General features: G+C 39.8%; 1 protein-coding gene and 1 non-coding gene across 3 annotated transcripts in view; one reads left to right on the plus strand and one right to left on the minus strand.

Moving 5' to 3' along the window:
* Window positions 1–25,769, plus strand: part of CSMD1 (CUB and Sushi multiple domains 1) — a 2,006,418-nt gene that overhangs the window by 1,443,278 nt on the left and 537,371 nt on the right. The gene's annotated exons all lie outside the window — the stretch shown is intronic.
* On the minus strand, window positions 22,456–22,557 carry LOC116638070. Its single transcript, XR_004300613.1, has one exon. It is a non-coding gene; the product is annotated as a U6 spliceosomal RNA (small nuclear RNA).

The raw sequence follows: 25,769 nt of genomic DNA on the forward strand, positions 1-25,769 counted from the left end.
ATTAAATATTTCATGTTTATAAATTCCACAGAGGGCATTTATGATTCTGAATAGTTCCAATGTCTTGTGCTACCAGGTATTGTGAGAAGTCTTATGTAATAAGCACATATATGGAAAAATACAGGTTTTAAAATATCTAGAGCATAACTTTGTTAGCTACATTCATATCTGACTTTATTTGTCCTTGGTCAGAATTAAAATCACCAGTTTTAACACTCTCCCATTAACATTGGGAGAAAATGACCCGTTCAAATATTTGCTTTATGGAAGACTTTTTTTTTTTTAAGATTTTATTTATTTATTTGACAGAGAGAGACACAGCGAGAGCAGGAACACAAGCAGGGGGAGTGGGAGAGGGAGAAGCAGGCTTCCCGCTGAGCAGGGAGCCCGATGCGGGGCTCGATCCCAGGACCCTGGGATCAGGACCTGAGCCGAAGGCAGACGCTTAACGACTGAGCCACCCAGGGGCCCCTATGGAAGCAGTTTTAATATCACATTTGACTGACTTGCAGAGCCCTATATAGATACAATGATTAAAATGCTTAACTACATCTATTTCACGGAGAAATATCTGACACCAAACTTGTGCATCTTAATATATATATATATATATATGTGTGTGTATATATAAACATATGTATATAAATAATTAAATGAATGAAAAATGAAAAGAAAATTAAAATTATGATTGGCACATATTTGAAAAAAAAAAACAACTCACATTTGAATTAAAAGTCCTCAGAAGCTAGCCTATATAGAGAGATACATATATATTTAAAATTTATATGTAAAATGAGTTTATCTTGATGCGGGATTCAGGAAGACAAGCAAGAAATATGTAAAATCTTCAGTGAAGCAAGCTTTTACTGAATTCTTTCAGATGGGGACTTTTTAAAAATGGAGCTCATGCATCCAGCCTAAATCATTAGGTGCCCACACTTTGCCTCTGCCCTCATGCCCTGCTAGAGCTCAGCCTGCCTCCTCACACCCTCATTGGAGATGTGTCCTTGGGAGTATTTAGCTAAATCCTCGGAGATGGCATCCTGGTCTTCATTTACCACCCCAGATGGACTCTGCTATGTCTCTAGAGTGAAATGAAAACCTCCATGTAGCTCTGCATTGGAAAACTCACCACATTCTCTCACTTGGTTCTGCACCCCAACCACACACCCTACCCTGATTAACCAGCACTTCTCACTAAAGCTCTCCTGTTTTCCTCCATCCCCTCTGAAGCATTCCTCCACCCTCTGCTGGGTTCTGCCCAGACTTTGCTCGTAGTCTATGCTGCTTGCTGAGGCTCCTTCATGGACCCTGAGGCCCATTCCTGACAGCTTTGCCCAGGACCGCCCTGAGCACTGCCTGCCTCCAGATTGCTCCCCCATACCCACCGTTCCTCATGGCTCTTCTGATCACACCATAGGCACTTGGGGTTCTTCCCTCAATGGCTCCGGCCCCCACTGCTTCCTCTACCACTTGTTAGGAAAATACTGGCAGAGTATTTTCTGCTGAAGGTATCCTAACTGTTGGTTGGCATCCCATTTTCTCTGGCTACTCATGTAGGACTTTCAGTTTTCCTAGGTCTGGCTCTCTCGACAGACTGCTCAAATCACTTCCACTCCTCTTGTGGATTTACTTTCTCATAATATTTTCCATCTGTGGATATTCTGAAGCCTTCAGTTGTCCCAGTTAATGTAACCAGACTAAGATAACAACCCTAACCAACACAATGAAACCTAGGTGCTGCCATCCATTGGCCATTTCTACGGACTGGTGAGTTAGTCTTTTGACTGACCACAATGTTGAGGTCACCATGGGAGTCATGACTTCAGGTCCTCATCATACAGCAGCTGTGGGGCTCCTTAGTCCTGCCTGTTTTCGATTCTAAGCCCTTCCGTTTTTTTGGACCTGTCTTCACCTCAACACTGGGTCACTGCAGCAGTGAGCTCCCTGCCCTCCCAGCTCTGGCCCCTCTCCAGACTCCAGCCTGGTTTGCTCCAGCTGTCCTCTTCCTCAACCCAACTGTGTTTATAGCACACACTCACCAAGGATCCATTAGTGGTACTGTACCCGACTGAGACTTCGTATTACACTAGTCAGGATGCTTTTCAGGGTGTTTCCTACCACTTTCAATATGTACCTTTCTCCACCCCTCCTCTTCCTCCCCTTCCTCCTCTCCTCCTTCTCCTTCTTCTTCTTCGTCTTTGTCTATGTCTTCTTCCAAAATGTAAAACTTATGTAGCTTTATTTTAGAATACAATTGCTAGAGGTTGTCATGGCAGAATTGAACTGAAACATGAAATTTATTATAACAGTGACATTCAATAATCATAAAGTCAACATATTATGATTATATAGCTAATATTTGTTTATTCACAGTTATAGTATGCATTTCTACAGAGTTTTTTCCAGTTTTACTGAGGTATATTTGACATAAAATTCTATAGTTTTCAGATATAAAACATGATGTTTTGATATATGTGAACATTGTGATTACCATAATCAAGCTGAGTGACATGTTTATCACCTCATATAGTTACCTTTTCTTTTAAATTAATTTAATTGAGTTACCTTAATTATGAGAGCAAATAAGATCTACCCTTTTGGCAAATTTCAAGTGTACAATACAATATCATTACCATAGTCAAAATGCTATACATTAGATCTCCAGAATGATTCATCTTGCATAACAAACATTTGTTCCCTTTGACCAATATTTCCCCATTTCCTTTACTTCGTGTGCCTTTCTTCTCTTCAGACTTTTCCTTTGTTGTTCTTTTTTTTTTTTTTTTAAGATGTTATTTATTTATTTGACAGAGAGAGACACAGCGAGAGAGGGAACACAAGCAGGGGGAGTGGGAGAGGAGAAGCAGGCTTCCCGCTGAGCAGGGAGCCCAATGGGGGCTCGATCCCAGGACCCTGGGATCATGACCTGAGCTGAAGGCAGACGCTTAATGACGACTTAGTCACCCAGGCGCCCCTCCTTTGTTGTTCTTGTGTAATAAAATATCATCCTCATTTCTGCCTCAAGTTGCTACTCTCATAAAGAATACTTCTTGTCTATTCTCTGTCTTTCTGTATTTTATCTATTCTATAAAAAGCATTGAGTAGATGAGAATGAGATACAGTAGTAAAGAATTTATAATATAACCCTTAAGAACACACACATACACATACTATCATTCTAAATTACAAATGTATATTTCAGTTCTTTTCGAAAAATAAAACACAGAGAAAATAAATGTCATCAAATTATATCATTTAATATATGAACAAACTAAATTCTACTCCCTGCCCCACTATATAGAAATCTGCCTTTATATGACTATATAAATATGGGTATTTGATTATTCATGTATCTGTATGTGTGCACATTTATGGATATATATATATCAAATATTATTTTTTTTAATTTTTTTATTGTTATGTTAATCCCCATACATTACATCATTAGTTTTAGATGTAGTGCTCCATGATTCATTGTTTGTGCATAACACCCAGTGCTCCATGCAGAACGTGCCCTCTTTAATACCCATCACCAGGCTAACCAATCCTCCCACCCCCCTCCCCTCTAGAACCCTAAGTTTGTTTTTCAGAGTCCATCGTCTCTCATGGTTCGTCTACACCTCCGATTTCCCTCCCTTCATTCTTCCCCTCCTGCTATCTTCTTCTTCTTTTTTTTTTTCTTAACATATATTGCATTATTTGCTTCAGAGGTACAGATCTGAGATTCAACAGTCTTGCACAATTCACAGCACTTACCAGAGCACATACCCTCCCCAGTGTCTATCACCCAGTCATCCCATCCCTCCCACCCCACGCCCCACTCCAGCAACCCTGTTTGTTTCCTGAGATTAAGAATTCCTCAGTGAGGTCATATGATACATGTCTTTACTGTTTGACTTATTTTGCTCAGCATAATACCCTCCAGTTCCATCCACGTCGTTGCAAATGGCAAGATCTCATTCCTTTTGATGGCTGCATAAAATTCCATTGTATATATATACCACTTCTTCTTTATCCATTCCTCTGTCAATGGACATCTTGGCTCTTTCCACAGTTTGGCTATTGTGGACATTGGTGTTATAAACATCGGGGTGCACGTACCCTTTCGGATCCCTACTTTTGTATCTTTGGGGTAAATACCCAGTAGTGCAATTGCTGGGTCGTAGGGTAGCTCTATTTTCAACTTTTTGAGGAACCTCCATACTGTTTTCCAGAGTGGCTGCAGCAGCTTGCATTCCCACCAACAGTGTAGGAGGGTTCCCCTTTCTCCGCATCCCCGTCAACATCTGTCATTTCCTGACTTGTTAATTTTAGCCATTCTGACTGCTGTGAGGTGGTATCTCATTGAGGTTTTGATTTAGATTTCCCTGATGCCGAGCCATGTTGAGCACTTTTTCATGTGTCTGTTGGCCATTTGGATGTCTTCTTTGGAAAAATGTCTGTTCATGTCTTCTGCCCATTTCTTGATTAAATCATTTGTTCTTTGAGTGTTGAGTTTAAGAAGTTCTTTATAGATTTTGGATACTAGCCCTTTATCTGATATGTCATTTGCAAATATCTTCTCCCATTCTGTTGGTTGTCTTTTGGTTTTGTTGACTGTTTCTTTTGCTGTGCAAAAGCTTTTTATCTTGATGAAGTCCCAATAGTTCATTTTTGCCCTTGCTTCCCTTGCCTTTGGTGATGTTTCTGGAAGAAGTTGCTGTGGCTGAGGTCGAAGAGGTTGCTGCCTGTGTTCTCCTTTAGGATTTTGATGGACTCCTGTCTCACATTGAGGTCTTTCAACCATTTGGAGTCTAATTTTGTGTATGGTGTAAGGAAATGGTCCAGTTTCATTCTTCTGCATGTGGCTGCCCAATTTTCCCAACACCATTTGTTGAAGAGACTGTCTTTTTTTCATTGGACATTCTTTCCTGCTTTGTCGAAGATTAGTTGACCATAGAGTTGAGGGTCCATTTCTGGGCTCTCTATTCTGTTCTATTGATCTCTGTGTCTGTTTTTGTGTCAGTACCATACTGTCTTGATGATGACAGCTTTGTAATAGAGCTGGAAGTCCGGAATTGCGATGCCGCCAGCTTTGTTTTTCTTTTTCAACATTCTCTGGCTATGCGGGGTCTTTTCTGGTTCCATACAAATTTTAGGATTATTTGTTCCATTTCTTTGAAAAAGTGGATGGTATTTTGATGGGGATTGCATTGAATGTGTAGATTGCTCTAGGTAGGATTGACATCTTCACAATATTTGTTCTTCCAATTCATGAGCATGGAACGTCTTTCCATTTCTTTGTGTCTTCCTCAATTTCTTTCATGAGTATTTTATAGTTTTCTGAGTCCAGATCCTCTGCCTCTTTGGTTAGATTTATTCCTAGGTACCTTATGGTTTTGGGTGCAATTGTAAATGGGATCAACTCCTTAATTTCTCTTTCTTCTGTCTTGTTGTTGGTGTATAGGAATGCCACTGACTTCTGTGCATTGATTTTATATCCTGCCACTTGACTGAATTCCTGTATGAGTTCTAGCAGTTTTGGGGTGGAGTCTTTTGGGTTTTCCACATAAAGTATCATATTATCTGCAAAGAGTGAGAGTTTGACTTCTTCTTTGCCGATTTGGATGCCTTTGATTTCTTTTTGTTGTCTGATTGCTGTGGCTAGGACTTCTAATACTATGTTGAATAGCAGTGGTGATAGTGGACATCCCTGCCGTGTTCCTGACCTTAGGGGGAAAGCTCTCAGTTTTTCCCCATTGAGAATGATATTCGCTGTAGGTTTTTCATAGATGGCTTTTATGATATTGAGGTATGTACCCTCTATCCCTATACTCTGAAGAGTTTTGATCAAGAAAGGATGCTGTACTTTGTCAAATGCTTTTTCTGCATCTATTGAGTGGATCATATGATTCTTGTTCTTTCTTTTGTTAATGTATTATATCACCTTTATTGATTTGCAGATGTTGAACCAACCTTGCAGCCCAGGGATAAATCCCACTTGGTCGTGGTGAATAATCCTTTTAATGTACTGTTGGATCCTATTGGCTAGTATTTTGGTGAGAATTTTTGCATCCATGTTCATCAGGGATATTGGTCTGTAATTCTCCTTTTTGATGGGGTCTTTGTCTGGTTTGGGGATCAAGGTAATGGTGCCCTCATAAAATGAGTTTGTAAGTTTTCCTTCCATTTCTATTTTTTGGAACAGTTTCAGAAGAATAGGTATTAATTCTTCTTGAAATGTTTGGTAGAATTCCCCTGGGAAGCCATCTGGCCCTGGGCTTTTGTTTGTTGGGAGATTTTTGATGACTGCTTCAATTTCTTTAGTGGTTATAGATCTGTTCAGGTTTTCTATTTCTTCCTGGTTCAGTTTTGGTAGTTGATACATCTCTAGGAATGCATCCATTTCTTTCAGGTTATCTAATTTGCTGGCATAGAGTAGCTCATAATATGTTCTTATAATTGTTTGTATTTCTTTGGTGTTGGTTGTGATCTCTCCTCTTTCATTCATGATTTTGTTGATTTGGGTCATTTCTCTTTTCTTTTTGATGAGTCTGGCCAGGGGCTTATCAATCTTGTTAATTCTTTCAAAGAACCAGCTCCTAGTTTCGTTGATCTGTTCTACTGTTCTTTTGGTTTCTATTTCATTGATTTCTGCTCTGATCTTTATTATTTCTCTTCTCCTGCTGAGTTTAGGCTTTATTTGCTGTTCTTTCTCCAGCTCCTTTAGGTGTAGGGTTAGGTTGTGTACTTGAGACCTTTCTTGTTTCTTGAGAAAGGCTTGTATTGCTATATACTTTCCTCTTAGGACCGCCTTTGCTGCATCCCAATGATTTTGAATAGTTGTGTTTTCATTTTCATTGGTTTCCATGACTTTTTTAAATTCTTCTTTAATTTCCTGGTTGACCCATTCATTCTTCAGTAGGATGCTCTTTAGCCTCCATGTATTTGAGTTCTTTCCGACTTTCCTCTTGTGATTGAGTTCTAGTTTCAAAGCATTGTGGTCTGAAACTAGGCAGGGAATGATCCCAGTCTTTTGGTACTGGTTGAGACCCGATTTGTGACCTAGGATGTGATCTCTTCTGGAGAATGTTCCATGGGCACTAGAGAAGAATGTGTATTCCGTTGCTTTGGGATGGAATGTTCTGAATATGTCTGTGAAGTCCATTTGGTCCAGTGTGTCATTTAAAGTCTTTATTTCCTTGTTGATCTTTTGCTTAGACGATCTGCCCATTTCGGTGAGGGGGGTGTTAAAGTCCCCCACTATTATTGTATTGTTGTCGATGTGTTTCTTTGCTTTTGTTATTAATTGCCTTATATAATTGGCTGCTCCCATGTTAGGGGCATAGATATTTACAATTGTTAGATCTTCTTGTTGGATAGACCCTTTAAGTAGGATATAGTGTCCTTCCCCATCTCTTATTACAGTCTTTGGTTTAAAATCTAATTTGTCTGATATAAGGATTGCCACACCAGCTTTCTTTTGGTGTCCATTAGCATGGTAAATGGTTTTCCACCCCCTCACTTTCAATCTGGAGGTGTCTTTGGGTCTAAAATGAGTCTCTTGCAGACAGCATATCGATGGGTCTTGTTTTTTAATCGAATCTGAGAGCCTTTGTCTTTTGACTGGGGCATTTAGCCCATTTACATTCAGGGTAACTATTGAAAGATATGAATTTAGTGCCATTGTATTGCCTGTAAGGTGACTGTTACTGTATATTGTCTGTGTTCCTTTCTGGTCTATGTTGCTTTTAGGCTCTCTCTGCTTAAAGGATCCGTTTCAAGATTTCTTGTAGGCCTGGTTTCGTGTTTGCAAATTCCTTTAGTTTTTGTTTGTCCTGGAAGCTTTTTATCTCTCCTTCTATTTTCAATGACAGCCTGGCTGGATATAGTATTCTTGGCTGCATATTTTTCTCATTTAGTGCTCTGAATATGTCCTGCCAGTCCTTTCTGGCCTGCCAGGTCTCTGTGGATAGGTCTGTTGCCAATCTAATGTTTCTATCATTCTAGGTTACATATCTCTTCTCCCGAGCTGCTTTCAGGATTTTCTCTTTGTCTCTGAGACTCGTAAGTTTTACTATTAGATGTCGGGGTGTTGACCTATTTTTATTGATTTTCAGAGGGGTTCTCTGTGCTTCCTGGATTTTGATGCCTGTTTCCTTCCCCAAATTAGGGAAGTTCTCTGCTATAATTTGCTCCATTATACCTTCTGGCCCTCTCTCTCTTTCTTCTTCTTCTGGGATCCCAATTATTCTAATGTTGTTTCATCTTATGGTATCACTTATCTCTCAAATTCTGCCCTCATGATCCAGTAGTTGTTTATCTCTCTTTTTCTCAGCTTCTTTATTTTCCATCATTTGGTCTTCTATCTCGCTGATTCTCTCTTCTGCCTCATTTATCCTAGCAGTTAGCGCCCCCATATTTGATTGCACCTCATTAATAGCCTTTGTGATTTCTACTTGGTTAGATTTTAGTTCTTTTACTTCTCCAGAAAGGGTTTCTCTAATAACTTCCATGCTTTTTTCAAGCCCAGCTCGTATCTTTAAAGTGATGATTCTGAACTCTAGATCCGACATCGTACTAATGTCTGTATTGAGTAGGTCCCTGGCAGTCGGTACTACCTTTTTTTGTTGAGGCGATTTTTTCCGTCTTGTCATTTTTTCCAGAGGAGAATAGAATAATGAAAGAAAAAAATGCTAACAGGGTAATAACGTCCCCAGAAAATATACCCTAAACAAATCAGAAAAGACCTGTAGCAGTGGGAAAAGAAAGGGAAAGAGAGAAAAAGGAAAAAGAAAAAAAAAAAAAGAAAAAGAAAAAAAATAAAGATAAAAACAAACAAAAACAGAACAAAACATAAAAAAACAGAATATGATCAAATATGATCAGGCTGGTATATAGATCTGTGCCACACAGTAGATTTTCGGTGTATTTTTGTCCATTAGAAGAAAGTGCTTCCCAAAATTTTAGAGAAAGAAAAACTTATATATGTACAAAAATAAGGTTTGATATGATGAAGGGATGGAATATGACTGTAAAGATGGAAATTATAAAAAATTTTATAAAAGGAATTGATAAGAAGTTGTTTGAAAAAAGAAAGAAGAGGATTTTAAAAAAAAGAAAAAAAAAGGGAGAGAATGTGATCAGGCAGGGGAGTAGAAAAAAAACATACACTAGAGATTTAGGGTATATTTTGATCTGTTAGAAGAAACTATCTCAAAATTTTAAAGAGAGAACAACTTATATATATATGCCAAAAATACAGGTAACTACTATGAAGGGATAGAATATGACTCTAAATATGAAAAATAAAAAATGTTTTTTAAAAAAGGACTTGATAAGATGTTGGTTGAAAAAGGGAAAAGAAAAATTCAAAAAAAGAAAAAAAAGACAATTAAAAAAAATTAACTTTGAAAGACTAAGGAATCATGGTAAAAAAGCCATGGATTCTATGTGCAGTATTCCCCTAGCGCTGGAGTTCTGCCGTTCTCACTGATCGGTAAACTTGGTCTTGGCTGGCTGTTCTCGCTGATCTTCTGGGGGAGGGGCCTGTTGCCGTGGTTCCCAAATGTCTTTGCCGGAGGCGGAATTGCCCCGCCCTTGCCGGTCCGGGCTAAGTAATCTGCTCGGGTTTGCTCTCCGGAGCTTTTGTTCCCTGCAAGCTCTCCGTACAGCTTTGGAGGCGGAGAGTGAAAATGGCGGCCTCCCAGTCTCCGCCCCGGCGGAGCCGAGAACTCGGGGTCCCGCTCCTCAGCGAGCCCCCAGAGAAAAGCAGTCAGTCACTCCCGTCTCCCCGGTCTCCGGCCGCGCTCTGTGCTCACCCGGCCTGTGACCGCGCCTTTCTATCTGGCACCCGACCCCGGGTGGAGTCTCCAAACCCAGCAGATCCCCGCAGTGCACTCCCGCACCTCTCCTCCCGGGGGAAGAAGGTGAGTCTCCCCGGATCTGCCGCTTGTTGGGTCCCCGCTGGAGGAGCAGTGGCCCGACTGTGCCGCGGATCACGGTCTATGGCAACCCCGAGCTGAGAGCCCGCGCCTGGGCTCCGTCTCTGCAGCCGGCTTCCCTGCTCCGATACCTGGGAGCTCTGCCGCACTCAGGCACCCCCGGGCTTTCTGTGACCCCGAGGGTCCTGAGACCACACTTCCCGCGAGGGTTCCACCCCCCACTTCGCCACCAGAGTGACGTCCCTCAGCGGAGCAGACTCTAAAAGTTCCGATTCTGTGCCCCGCGGCTCTATCACTTGCCAGAAGCGGCCGACGGAGGCCCCTCCCCCGCCGTCTATCCTCCCGAATGACGCCTCGGATTCACTTCTCCGCATGTCCTACCTTCCAGAAAGTGGTCGCTTTTCTGTTCAGAGAGTTGTTGCTCTTCTTTTCTTCGATCTCCTGTTGAGTTTGTAGGTGTTCAGAATGGTTTGATCCCTATCCAGCTGAATTCCTGAGACCAGACGAAATCCAGGTCTCCTACTCCTCCGCCATCTTGCTCCGCCCCCCTATATTACAAATATTATTAATGTCCTGCAATCCTTTGCTTATTTTTCACTTCATAAAACATGAACATCTCTCTAGATCTGTTTATTTATATGTCTACTTTACCCACTTTAATCTCTTCAGAATGTCCATATAAGTATGGGTATACTAAAACTTGTATCAATCATTCCAGGTTAATAGATATTCCAGTTGTTCCCAAAATGTTGTTCTCATAAGCGGTGCCACAATGGACATCATTATTACAGTTACGGGTCCAATAAAGTCCAGTCGTAATTGTACTTGTACTCGAAGTCAGTGTCATAGTCACAATCTTGCCTCCCTATTTGCTTCCTCTTGTCTTGGTTGCCCTGGATAGCCTGCCTCTATAGTATTGTCATTTTTGAGGCATCTAGTCTCTCTGATAAATTCTCATAATAGTAAAGAAACTAAGGCACTAAGCAGATATAAGATTAGATTATGGATCAGCTGCCTGTGTCAGATATTTTGTGTTTTATAAAGTGGTTTATTTGAAGAGGCAATTAACGACCTCCCAAATTATCTTAAACATCCCTGAAAGAAAGTCACTGGTATACTCGTATTTCATCAAGCTTGTGATGATGGCATATACCTGTGAATCTGAAATACTTCTATGTTAGTGCCGAGCCTATTTAAGTACTATTTAAGTATATTCTCATGTATCCATAAATTAATATTACATTGCATTTAGCCCGACCTTACACTAACTGATGAAAGGCATTCAGAGTAGGTTTTTTTTTTTCTTTTTACTTCCCATAATTTATTGGTTTGTTGGTTCGTGGTTGGCTGGTTGTCTGGTTGGTTTTAGGAGTCATATATATCTATGACTTGAATACATTCAATTCTTCAGTGTCACTCTTTAAAATCACTCCAAATGAGAGGCACATGGGTGGCTCAGTCAGTTAAGCATCTCACTCTTGATTTTGGCTCAGGTCATGGTCTGGGAGTTGTGAGATCGAGGCCCTGGTATGACTCCATGCTGGGTAGAGAACCTGCCCGTGTAGGGAATCTGTGCTCTGTGGGGAGTTTGCTTGAGGTTCTCTCTCTCTCCCTCTCCTTCTGCCCTTCCCCGATGCTCTCTCTCTCTTAAATAAATAAATAAATCTAAAAAAATTACTTCACATTACAGATGGTAAATGGTGTGTTTATAATATGAGGTAAACTACTTCTGGAATAGTAACCCTCTTCTATGCAGTCTTCAACACAGCATACATTTTCTACCTCCACTAATTTCAAGAAATAAGAATCATTCATTTCCATTTAAAATAAGTAAATCTTTTTAAAATTTTGTTAATTGCAAATAAAATTGATTTTAAAAATTAATGAAAAAAGTTCCATTCTTCTGTATTGATGTATAAAATGGAATTATTTTCATGCACACTAAATTCTTATGGAGTAAAAGTATGGTTTTCATAGGTCATCTGATCCTCTAAATCATCAGGCACACATGGATTATACGAGTGGAGTATGTTCACGTAAATATTCTTGCATCAGAATGGATATATAAGATGTGCATCAGATTTTAATCCTCTTAATTTATGAAAATGGCTTATGCTTTAGTATCCACATGTCTCCCCACTTCCCTTCATTGTATTCAGGTTAAACCACTTCTGAAGATGTTTGCAGTCTACCTAGAAAAGCTTTCTGATGTATAAAGGAAAGTTACCACAGTGCAGAGGGACCTTTATAATGAACTGCCTAAAAATGCTCTTTCTAAAAAGACATTTTTGAGGGGCGCCTGGGTGGCTCAGCCAGTTAAGCATCCGGTCTTGGTTTTGGCTCAGGTCATGATCTCATGGGTTGTGGGATCCAACCCCCATGTCAGGCTCCCTGCTGCTCTGCGGGGAGTCTGCTTCAAGATTCTCTCCCTCTGCCCCTCCCCATGGCTCATGCTCTCTCTCTTTCTCTCTCAAATAAATACATAAATCTTCTAAATAATAAATAAATAAATAATAAATACATATATAAATAAATAAATAAAAGACATTTTTGAGAACCCCTTATTTGGCATAACTACTTAGTTCAAAATGTAGTGGAGATGTAAGTTTCTTAAATTTAAAAATATGCAAAAACTACAAGTCTGTGAGCTGATCTCATTTAAAAAAAATTATACCATATAGATGACAAATGCATCAGTTTTCAAGCTTTGTGTCAAGACATTTTTTTTTTTTTAAGTTTCCTGTAATTGTCTGTCCTTCCTTCCAAATCCTAATGCTGTTTTCCCAATGGATAGCCCTGCCCTCCCTCGGGAAACCACACCTCTGTGTCTTGGAGGCTGGTAAGGATTCCACTGTGCCCATCAAGCTACTCTTCCCATGACTGCTTCCCCATTCCTTCCAGTACTTCAGAACGTGAATCCACAAAATCCTCTTCCTTTTTTCAAACCTTCGCTGTGAAACGTCTTTCGCATTCTGGACTTGGCCTGTCACTGCCGCCGTGGGGCTGGGGAAGTCTTCAGGTCCAACAATGGCTAGCCTCACCCTTCAGGATCTGAAACCAAGTCCGGATTCGGGAAGGCACCTGTGTCACAGTGCACATGCTCACACTGCAGGCCGCGTCAGATCTGAGCTGGCCACCGGCTTGAGCACAGAGGGGATGTGATGTGCTAGAGTGAATAATTCTTGTCATCAGTTGCGTCTATAGACATAGAATAACAAACCACAGTGTAGTTTAATATCCAACTGAGCTATGAATAGCAAAATATATTATCAAAAAAAACCCTTTTTATACCTTTATTAAACAAATCTGAAAAGAGATTTACCAATACAGAAGTCATGAATAGGAAGTAAAGGGTGAAATGAAAGCTACGCACCCAGTAGAATCTATTGTGTTCTCCCAGGTTCCCAGAGGGAAGATTATGTCATTTCATTCAGTGCATCCAGGATCACTTGCCCACTGTGTCTGCCCAAAGGCTTAAAGCCAATAAGTTTTCAGGCTCACAAATTTTAAGATGTATTTTGGCTTAAAAAATATATTTATTCATTCCAATTTCCAAATATCTCAAGAATGGGAGTGGGTGGGAGATGCTATACTACAGACACAAAAAAAAAAAAAAAAAAAAAAAAAATGCCAGAAGATATTTGCTAATACTGCTTGAAAAATTAACAGGTTTTAGAAACAGAAAGAAATTATGTTCACTATTTCACTGAGTCCTTAAATATGCTATGTCATAGGTTCTATTATTAATGTTTTTTCTTAAAGCTGAGAAAACTGAATCACAAAGAGGTAAATCTACCTCTTTAACCACTATCCAACCCTGCCTCAGCTCTAGAAGCAAAGTGAGACAGGTGTTGAAATTAGGTGCAGGCTCGTCCTGACAGGAGGCTGGAGCATTTTGGGAAACAGGTCTTATTATGTTCATGTTGAGAAGTGAGTAGTGATGTAAAGAGGGAATCGGTGGTATGATGCTATACTCCAGTTCTAACAAAGGAAGCAGAGATTTGCAGCATCTGCACACATACCGCGTGTGCCCTATTTATTTGTTTATTTGCTCATCATTTATTTACAACATTCATGGAGTGTCTGCATGTCGGTTGTCTAGGGCCTAGGGTCACAGGTGCTCAGGACAGGTGCTGATAGGTGCCATGAAAACAAACAACTAAAAGAACCAAAAAAATTGAGCATAGGGATAGAGGTTGCTGAGGTCAAGTCACGGATGTTAGGTGTGATGTATTGATGAGCTTGTGCAGGAGCTGAGCCTTAGATGTGGGGGTGGAGGAGGGGAGGTTAGTGTAGACGTTGCCAAGGCCCTGTGGTAGGAGTGAGCTTGACATAAATGAGGAGCAACAGAGAGGCCAGTGTGGCTGGAATGAACAGGTGAGGGCAAAAGGGGTGGGTGGCCAGATGTGGGACACATTTTAAGGAAGGGACTTCAGCAGATTTGCTGATGATTGAATATGGGAAGAGAAGGAACCAGAGGAATAAATCATGACTCCCAGGCTCAGGGATTGAGTGGCTGGGGGCACAGTCATGCCATTGCTCCTCATTGTGTCACTGGAGACCTTCATTCCCTTTCTCTTGTATTCTTTTTCCTAGCCTTTTACCTAGAGCTCGTTCCAATCAAAAATGAGGAAAATTATAGTGAAATGTAAGAATGTGAGCATCTAAATAATATCAGAAACACATGTATCAACTCCCTATATCCAGATTTAAGAAATCTGCTCATTTCCTTTGCTTGCCTTTATCTTTCAGGAGATGCACTTGTTCCCCTGTTTATGTATTCAGTCTACATTTATTGTACTTCAGTGATGTGTCAGACCCAGGTGGAGCAAGGCCTGGCTCTTACCATCATAGACCACAGGCCCTAGAATGGGTTAGCAAAGCTTTCCCCCGCAAGGTGACATAGTATATAGTATACATTGTAGGCTTCACAGGCCATGCACTGTCTCTGCCATATTTGCATTGTGTTTCTCCCACAACTCTACGGAATGTAGAAACCATTGCTACGAAGGCCAGATGGGACCTGACATAGGCTGGATTTGGCCCGTGGACTGCAGCTTGCAGACCCCTGGTCTAGAAGGAAAGCAGACACGTAGGTATCTGCAGCCACTTGCAGTGTAGGGTGGGAGAGGGGGCTACATAAGGAAGAGCAGCGGGAGAAGCAAGGGATGATATCAGGACCTCAGATCTCGCCCAGGAAGGATGAGGGGGCTTAGGGTTAGGGACATGGGGAGGGGTCTATAAGATCAGGACATAGGCTGGAACATACAGGAGTTTGGTCCCTCTGATCACAGGGGTTGGTGCTCCCGTGAAGGGAGGCCCTTGGAGGGGCCAGCTGGGCCAGGCCGTGAGGCTCATGCCTGCCCTCCTAACAAGAGTCGCATCCATTCTGAAGAGTTAGGAGCTAGAAGAGAATGTTAAGCATGGAAGTAACTCCATCAGGCTTATGTTTTAAAATCATGTTTGTGCTCGCATTACGGAGAGTAGGGAAGGGCAAGCATGCCACGTGAGGCACAGTGATGTGGCTCAAGCAGACTTCCTTGGTCTACCCCGGGGTGGGGGGTGGGGAAGGTTGTAGGAGACTTCCAGCTGCAGGGACCCCAGCACCACATTGTCAGATGACAGCTCCCAGGACCGTGGTGCCCCAGCAACAACTGTCAACATCCTTTACAGTAGAGCATGAGACCAGCTCTGTGCATCTCTTTGTTCTGGCCAGCATAGTGGCTTGTTCTTTTGGGGGGTTTCCCCTCTGTACAAAGAGTATAAAGTCATTTCCCTTCTTTTCCTTAATTTTTCCTTTTATTTATTTTTTTTTACCTTTTTCAGATAGCCCATAGTCCTATCACAAATTTCTGCTGTAAGAGATGCGAACAAGACATGGTATGTGAGGGGCGCCTGGGTGGCTCAGTTGGTTAAGCGACTGCCTTCGGCTCAGGTCATGATCCTGGAGTCCCGGGATCGAGTCCCGCATCGGGCTCCCTGCTCGGCAGGGAGTCTGCTTCTCCCTCTGACCCTCCCCCCTCTCATGCTCTCTCTCTATCTCATTCTCTCTCAAATGAATAAATAAAATCTTTAAAAAAAAAAAAAAAGACATGGTATGTGGCCTACAGCATTTGTAAATTTTCTGTTTTTATTTTTATTTATTTTTTTAAAGATTTTATTTATTTATTTGACAGAGAGAGACACAACGAGAGAGGGAACACAAGCAGGGGGAGTGGGAGAGAGAGAAGCAGGCTTCCCACTGAGCAGGGAGCCCGATGCAGAGCTCGATCCCAGGACCCTGGGATCATAACCAGGGCTAAAGGCAGACACTTAACAACTGAGCCACCCACGCACCCCTGATTTTCTGTTTTTAAAACAACAACAAAAAAATGACTTTTTGTCAAACTCTGTAAAATAAAATGAAAAGTTCTGTTTACATTTCTTCAACTTAATTTTCTTCTTTTATTATTATCCTAAACGTAAAACACCTACAAGAAAAACATAATACATTTCTGTTAAATAACTGGTTGAAGACAAAATAGAAATCATTTCTTTCTTTCATAAAAGTAGGCTCAGTGGGTTTGACTTAAAGGTAGTAAATATATTTAAATTAAATTATATTATTCACAAACTCAAGTTTATTAATAATGTGAACCAGTAAAGTTACTATCTAAATAGTAAATCAGTAAGAATAGAATAGAACCTAAAACACAATTTTATACAAGCTTTAAAAAAATATCTTCTTACTGCATATGATCAGACATGGATATATGCACAACAATTGAAAAATATGCAACTGTTGGCCTCTTGCTCTCTTAAAAATCTATATACACCTAAGATATAAGATTTTTATAAGTATAAACAAAATCAAATGTATCGCTTTCATGTGAAAATTGTGCCTTTTTTTTGCACAATATTATGTTCTCAGTTTAAAATTATCTAAGCATACATGGATTTCATTTTTTTTTCCTGAAAGGAGAGTTTCTGTCTTTATTCCTGATGCTTGAAAACGAACCTTGCTCAGACATGGAAGAAATTCACATTACAGCCAAGGGGTCCCTGCTTTCTTAAACACAGGAGGATATTCCTCTTTCTCAGATCCCAAGAACTTGGACAGGGGTAATGTACCAGATCACAGCTCACAACATTGTTCCTCTTCTCTCAAAGTCCAGCTCTCTAGCTGAACAGAAGATTCAAAGAGAGGGTTCCTCCCCCAGCTGCCCATTTCTGTGAACAGGGGAATATACTAGGGGATCCCATTTCGCAGTTCTTCCAAGGAGGTTTGAAAAACACAGGAGGTGTTTGATAGCCTTCCCTGTCCTAAACCCAAGCAGCCCTGGAAACAGTTCAGAATTTTCCTTTGCATCATGGTTTCTCCAATGTTCCCATTTCCTTTTAAATTCAATAATATCACTTACAACCTAATCACTTTCTCCACGGGGCTGAGGAAACCTATTCAACAGATTCACTTGATGAAAATTGACTGATAACACTAATCTCTGCAGCTTTCTTGTTGTTCATGATGCTCTTTGTCTATGTGTCCACAGTCTTGAAACATTCTGAAACTTGTCTTTATCTTACAAAGTTAATTATTTCTTGTAGCATTGTCCAAAAGCTTTTTACAAAGTACCTCACTGTGAAGCAAATGAAGTGTTGTGCAAGCATTAGGGTTTTTGTTTGTTTGTTTTTCCTTGTTTGTTTCAGCAGTAGAGGGAAAATCTTCTGTGAGGTCAACACCTGACAGGTGTATCCGTACAGACGCTAACACCATTTCTCCAAGATCTTTTGTTTCTGGACAGGAAAACAAATCATTAAATACATCTTGGTCTTTGCCTTTTTAAAGCACCTATTTATAGCAGAACATTTATTTTTCTTAAATTTTACCACCATTTTTATTTGTTGGTAGATCTTTTGACTGTTAACTTGATGGAGAAACTATTTCATAGAAGATTTTCTCGGTATCAGGGACTCGTCATCAATGTGTTGACTGACGGTGCTGTGGAGAGTAGAGCCATTCCAGCGCCTCAGATTGCATCTTATCTTGGAATTCTCACTAAATATTCACTATAATTTTTCATGCCTTGTTACTAAGGTTTTACCAACTGTTTGACTTTGTCTTTTCTGGTCAATAAATTCTGCTACTGAATGACTTGCTTCCTGAGCCTTTTCACCAATGTGACTTTTTGCTTCTCAGCAAAAGCTTTACTCTATATAAGATTCCAGTAGCTGTTTAAAATAATCAGCACCATCACGCACTGAGTGGCTGTGATTTGCAGTTAAGTGTCTTCAATTTTGCAGAAGCCAGTGCTTCGTTTGTAAGTTGTTTTCCACTTGCAATGCACAGTGAATGGGACAACTCCGATTCCCCATGTAAAACCCATGGCAAGTGGCTTTCATTGTAAAGACAAGATTCCTTTTGTGTTTCATGTGATGTTAGTGCAGTGAAATGATTCAAAAGATTGTAATTCTTTATCACTAACCTTATCGGAATTGTCTATACACCTAAAAAATTTCTCTTCTACTTCACAGCTCCTCTTTAGAAATTACCACTTTGGTCCATCAGATATGTGTGCATGAAATCAGTAGTAATAAAATATAAAACTACAGGGTGTCACACATAACCAAATGAGCAGGTAGGGAAAATATAAAAACTTCACAGTAACATTTACCTGTCAATCGCCACACTTCACCCTTTACAACATATACAGCAACATCAGTGTTTGATGAGGCCAGTTGGGTGATGGTGCATAAAAATTTCTTCTTCACAATGAAATTTTTGTTTTAATAATTTATTGCAAAGTGGATTTTATTTACCTTTATGGGCCACTCAGCAACTTGTTAAGGGAAGTTTGGGGAGATAATTCAGGAAGAAAGGGGACACCGTCAATATGTTCTCTATTTATCAGCAGCCTTCCAGCCTCATGTCAGAAATCAAGAGATTTGAGCAAATGAAGACAGTCTTACTCTGCACTCATCTGGGGTACCCCCACTCCAGAATCACTAATGGATCTCTCATTCAGTGTTCATCACCCTGAGCATTAGCATCATGTAGTAGGTAAAGTTCAAAACAGCAGTCTTTCACAAAACCACCTCCTGTGGTTGCCAATTAAGGAAACCCAGGTATTGAACAGTTCCAAGCATGATATGCTGGTAATTCAAATGAATTAAGTGAGAGTCAAAAGGAAGATATAGATCTGAGAGTTACTTAGGAGGTGAAACTAATAGGATGCTACAGGTGGGAGTAAGGGGGAGAGATCACTTATTTAAACCTTTCTTTGAGTGCACCTAAATGACTTTGTAAAAAAAAATAATTAGATACTATGAAATATATTTATGTTGTAGCAGAAATATTAGGTTTCTCCTGGCATCCCCTGGCTCAGAACTACCATTTTGGCAACCACAAAATAGAGCTCCTGCTCTTCTGCCTGTAACTGGGATTTCCCAGCCACTGATTCCAGAATTCATCGGTCTTTTGCTTCTGAATCTACTGGGCTCCTTAACAATAAATAAAGCCCCTCATTGATAACTGAACAATGGCATCAATATTGAAGTTTAGGGGAAGATATTGGCTTGCTTACTGGAGTTGAAATTCCTTGAGGCATTTCCCATTAAAACTAAGGAGTATGTTTTCTGAGAGAAACAAGTATGCAGTACAGAAAGCACAGTCCGGAATACTGTTGGTTCTAGTATGCACCCAGTAAGTTGTCTATGAATTACAATGCCCTGTGAGGACTAGTGCAGGAACCCAACCATTGCTGAGTGTTGCTTCTATGGAAAATTAACTCCAACTTTTTGGAGGTGAATTTATAGTCACATATTGAATTGAAAACCATTAAAATCTGAGACTATCTGTATTTTAATCAGAAAACAAGATTATCTAATAAGCACTTTTTAAATTTTTATTTAAATTCAATTAACACATAGTGTGTTATTGGTTTCAGAGGTAGAGGTCAGTGATTCATCAGTCTTATATAACACCCAGTGTTCATTACATCATGTGCCCTCTTTGTTGTCCATCACCCAGTTATCCCATCCCCCTACCCTCCTCCCCTCCAGCAACCCTCAGTTTGTTTCCTGTGCTTAAAAGTCTCTCATGGTTTGTCTCCCTCTCTGATTTTGTCTTATTTTATTTTTTTCCTCTCTTCCCCTATGATCTTCTGTTTGTTTCTTAAATTCCACACATCAACAAGATCATATGATGATTGTCTTTCTCTGACTGGCTTATGCCGATTAGCATAACACCCTCTAATTCCATCCTTGTCATTGCAAATGGCAAGATTTCATTTTTTTTTTTTTTGATGGTTGATTAGTATTCCATGGTGTGTGTGTGTGTGTGTGTGTGTGTGTGTGTGTGTGTGTGTATCATGTCTTTATCCATTCATCTGTCAATGGACTTCTGGCTCTTTCCATAGTTTGGCTATTGTGGACATTACTGCTATAAACATTGGGGTGCAGGTGCCCCTTCAAATCACTACATTTGTATCTTTGGGGTAAATACCCAGTGGTGCAATTGCTGGGTCATAGGGTAGATCTATTTTCAATCTTTTGAGGAACCTCCATACTGTTTTCCAGAGTGGCTGCACCAGCTTGCATTCCCACCAACAGTGCATGAGGGTTCCCGTTTCTCTGCATCCTCACCAACATCTGTCGTTTCCTGACTTGTAAATTTTAGCTATTCTGGCTGGTGTGAGGTGCTATCTCATTTTGGTTTGGTTTGTATTTCCCTACAAGTGATGTTGAGCATTTTTTCATGTGTTTGTTGGCCATTTGTATGTATTCTTTAAAGAAATGTCTGTTCATGTCTTCTTCCCATTTCTTGATTGGATTATTTGTTATTTGGGTGTTGAGTTTGATAAGTTCTTCATAGATTTTTGGATACTAGCCCTTTATCTGATATATCATTTGCAAATATCTTCTCCTATTCTGTCAGTTGTCTTTTGGTTTTGTCCACTGTTTCCTTTGCTGTGCAAAAGCTTTTTATCTTGATGAAGTCCCAATAGTTCATTTTTGCCCTTGCTTCCCTTGCCTTTGGCGATGTTTCTAGGAAGAAGTTGCTGTGGCTGAGGTCGAAGAGGTTGCTGCCTGTGTTCTCCTCTAGGGTTTTGATGGATTCCTGTCTCACATTTAGGTCTTTCAACCATTTTGGTCTATTTTTGTGTGTGGTGTAAGGAAATGGTCCAGTTTCAATCTTCAGCATGTGGCTGTCCAATTTTCCCAACACCATTTGTTGAAGAGACTGTCTTTTTTCCATTGGATATTCTTCCCTGCTTTGTCAAAGATTAGTTGATCATAGAGTTGAGGGTCCATTTCTGGGCTCTTTATTCTGTTCCTTTGATCTATGTGTCTGTTTTTGTGCCAGTACCATACTGTCTTGATGATGACAGCTTTGTAATAGAGCTTGAAGTCCAGGATTGTGATGCCGCCAGGTTTTAACAAGCAAAATTTTTTATCCAAATGTATAAGACGTCTAGTTTTCTCTTCTAGGAGTGTGCTTTTCTGGTTTTGTCCATCTCCTCTTTAGTTTTTTGGAAGAGTTTCAAACAGATTGATGTTAATTCTTCTTTAAATGTTTGGTAAAATTCACCAGTGAAGCGATATGGTCCTGGTCTTTTCTTTGTTGGGAGATTTTAGATTATTGATTCAGTCTCCTTATTAATATCAGTCTGTTAAGATTTTCAATTTCTCCTGATTCAGTCTTGCAAGTTGTAGGATTCTATGTATTTTTCCATTTCTTCTGGGTTGTCCAGCTTGTTACTGTATAATTGTTCATACTAACCTCTTATGATCCTTCATATTTATGTAGTATCAGTTGTAATTTTTCCTCTTTCATTTGTAATTTTGTTCATTTGGGTCCTTTTTCTTTCTTTTTTTTTTTTCCTTTGTTAGCCTAGCTAAGTGTCTAAACTAAAATTTAGTTTATCTTTTCAAAGAACCAACTCCTAGTTTGGGTAATCTTTTCTATTGTTTTCCTGTTCTCTAATTTACCTCTGCTCTTTAAATATTTTTTATTTCCTTCCTCTGCTAACTTTGGGCTCAGTTTGTTCTCATGGGAGTTCCCTTATATGTAACTCCCCTCCTTTCTCTTGCTGACTTTGACAATGTACTTAATAATGTGTCTTGGGGTAGCCTTATTCAGGTTCAACCTATTTGGGGTCCATTGAGCCTCATGGATCTAGATGTCCATTTGTCTCCTCACGTTCAGGAAACTTTTGGCCATTATTGCTCTAAATATACTTTCTGGCCCATTCTCTTTATTTTCCCCTGGAATTTCCATGTGAATTTTTTTTTTTTTCTTTTTACTGTGCCCCATAATATCCATAGGCTTTCTTCACTCTTTTTTTTTTTCTTTTTTTTCCTCTGATTGGGTAATTTCCAATGTCTTATCCTTCAAATTTCTGATTGTTTCTTCTATCTGGTTGTCTACTTCGAAACTATTGAATTCTTTAGTTCAATTATTGTACATTTCAACTCTAGGAGTTTTTGTTATTTGTTTGTTTTGTTTTGATGATTGGTAGTTTCTTGTCAAGCTTCTTGTTTTGTTCATTAAGAAAATATGGGACATTTCCTGGATGTGCATGTCATCCTGTTTAGGAGCCATGCTAGTCTTCTCTTGATTGTTCCAATTTTAGTAAATATGCTGCTAAAGCATGCACCAAATGATAAAAATACAACATAGTGAGCTTAAGTTAAGCATATATATATATATATATACTTTCTATCACTATATATAACTCTCCATTGTTGGGACATTTAAGTGGCTCAGTAGGTTAAGTGTCCGATTCCTGGTTTCAGCTCAGGTCATGATCTCATGGGTCATGACACTGAGTCCTGCGTAGGGCTCCACACTCAGCAGGGAGTCTGCTTGAAGAATCTCTTCCTCCGCCCCTACTCCCACTCATGAGCACACATGCACTCTCTCTCTCTCTCAAACAAATAAATAAATCTTTCAATAAAAAATAACTCTCCAGGAGTGCCTGGGTGGCTCAGATGATTAAGCATCTGCCTTCGGGTCTGGGATAGCATCTGATCTCCAGGTCCTGGGATAGAGCCCTGAGTAGGGCTCCCAGCTCAGCGGGGAGTCTGCTTCTCCCTCTCCCTCTGCCTCTCCCCCAGACTGTGCTATCTCTGTCTCTCTCTCTCTCAAATGAATAAATAAAATCTTTAAAAAAAAAAACCTCTCCATTTTTGAATAAGTTATTTTTTTTAATTAAGGAATGCAGCTATGTAGTCTGTTTGGCCAGAATGATTTAAATATTATGTTGTTAAATGTGAGGCTAATCCATTTTGATTTATAAATTCATGAGGATATATTTTTTTTCTGATAAAAATAGCTATTTATGTTTCATGGGTTTTTCTTTGTAAAAGGATTATTAAATACCAGGAAAAATATATAATTTTATTTGATAGATATAGAATACTAAAGACAAAGGGCACTTGAAAATCCTTAAGACCCGCGTCCTCATTAAAATAAAAAAAAGCACATGGGGCGCCTGGGTGGCATAGTGGATTAAGCTCTGACACTTGGCTTCAACTCAGGTAATGAGAGAGAACCCTGGGTTGGGCTCCACACCGAACACAGAGCCTGCTTAAGACTCTCTCTGTCCCTCACCACTGCTGCCCACTCTCTCTCTCCCTCAAATAAATAAATAAATCTTTTAAAAAATTAAAAAATACATAAATATTAACATATATGTACATATACATACATGCAATATTTTATCTGCTACTGTATGCTAGGAATGGGGCCATTCACTATAGCCTATTATAAGTAACAAGTGAGAGATAATTTACTAGCGTTTGTTAAAAGTTAAGGTCTTAGGCAAAGATCACTTTCACAGAATACTATATTTTGAAATTAACTTATTTATTTATTTATTTATTTATTTATTTATTTATTGAAATTAACTTTATACTACCTTGATAAATTTCTCTGAGAGAGGAAAAGGAAAAATAAATAAGGAAGAATCAAGGTGACATATGAGAGAGGAGAGAAGTCAGATATTTTAAATATTTTCAGATTATATATAAAGTGATACTGATTCACAAAGATATCCATATTTATATTTTACTAAGTAGGACATCTTGGACTAGTACATTTCTGGACATTCTCTTCTTGAAATTGTTTCTTTCTCTTTAGGAAAAAAAAAAAAAACTTTTAAAAGTTGGTTATATTACCTATGCCCAAGCCTTCCCTGGTCTTTCTTGAGCCTAGTCTAATTAAGCTCCTGCCCTTCCCCCGCACCACTCCAAACTAACTCTAGGCAGGTCCATAGTCTATGGCCAGGTAGTCAGATTTGCTGGTCCATACTCAGTTGTACACCTTGACCTGTCCATAACACTTGACACAGCTGATCACGTCTTCCTCTCTGAACACTGCCTTCACTGCCGACTTGGACACCATTTGATGGTTCTCCTCCTGGTTACTCTTGCCTCCTCAGTGCCTTTACTGATGCCACTTAGTGTCTCTCACCCTTGAATATTGGACATCTCAAGGTCTGCTCTTTTGCCCATTGATATTCACTCTATCTTGTAGCTTGAAATCCTATAGTCTATAGGTTGACCTCTTCCAAAAATTTCCTTAGTCAGATTTCTCCTCTGAACTCCACATGCATACATCTAATTGTCTACTTGACATCTCCATTTACATGTTCAGTAGGCATTTCAAACATAACGTCCAAAACAGACCTATATCTTCTCTCCAAAACCTGTTCCTAACATCTTCTTGGTAATTTGTCTTTCAGCTCCTTAAGCTAAAACACTTTATAGTTATTAACTCTACTCTATCTCTCATACTCAACATCTATCTCTACCCATATATATATGTGTGTGTATATATATATATATATATTCTCTATATATACTCTACTCATCATAGGCAGTATCCAACCTTCCACCACCTCTACTATTAATCACAATAGAGGTCTCAGCAACCTGAATTATTGCAATTCTCTCCTAACTGATTTTCTTACTTTTGTTTTTGCCCTTGTTCAGTGTATTATCAACACAGAAACTGGAGTGATTCTTTTTCTTTTTATTTTTTTAAAGATTTTTATTTATTTGTCAGAGAGAGAGAGAGGCAGGCAGAGGGAGAAGCAGACTCCCCGCTGAGCAGAGAGCCCGATGCGGGGCTGGATCCCAGGACCCTGAGATCATGACCTGAGCCAAAAGCAGATGCTTAACTGACTGAGCCACCCAGGCGCCCCTGGAGTGATTCTTTTTTAAAGTTACTGTACATCACTCCTCCACTCAAAACCTTCCAGTGACTTGTCATCTGTCTCAGTAAAAAATCAAAAGTCCTAATGATGTTCTTCAAGGCTCTGTGTAAACCTCCCCCATCACTCCTCGATCTCATGCCCTGCTGCTCCCACTCCACACTGCCCCAGCTCATCAGTGTCCTCGTAGTTTCTCAAACACGTCAAGCACACTCTCTGTCTCAGTCCTTTGCCTTCTTTGTCTGAAATGATCTCCTCTCAGATATGTGCAGGCTTACTCGCCATGTGCTGTAGATCTGTGTTCAGCCTTGTCTGGGAGCAAACACCTTCCTTTCTTCCATACCCATTACCCCAGATTGGTGTTTCTCCACGTTACTGCCACCATGGGACATGCAAACAGTCATGGATTTGTTTGTTGCTTCTGACACTGCACTAGAAGACAAGTAAGGGCAGGGGCTGTGTCTTTTTCATTCACTATTTTATAGCCAATCCTAGAACTTTGTTTGGGACGTAGCAGATGCTCAAAAGTATTTGTGGAATGAAATCAGAATGGAATACTTACCTTCAGACTTGTGAGGGAAAAAATAATGCTAAAGAACTAAAGTGACTGACATACTTAACATAATGTCTTCCAGGTTCATCCATGTTG

This window comes from Phoca vitulina, unplaced genomic scaffold, assembly GCF_004348235.1.
Source record: "Phoca vitulina isolate PV1807 unplaced genomic scaffold, GSC_HSeal_1.0 scaffold15, whole genome shotgun sequence".
Classification (NCBI taxonomy): Eukaryota; Metazoa; Chordata; class Mammalia; order Carnivora; family Phocidae; genus Phoca; species Phoca vitulina.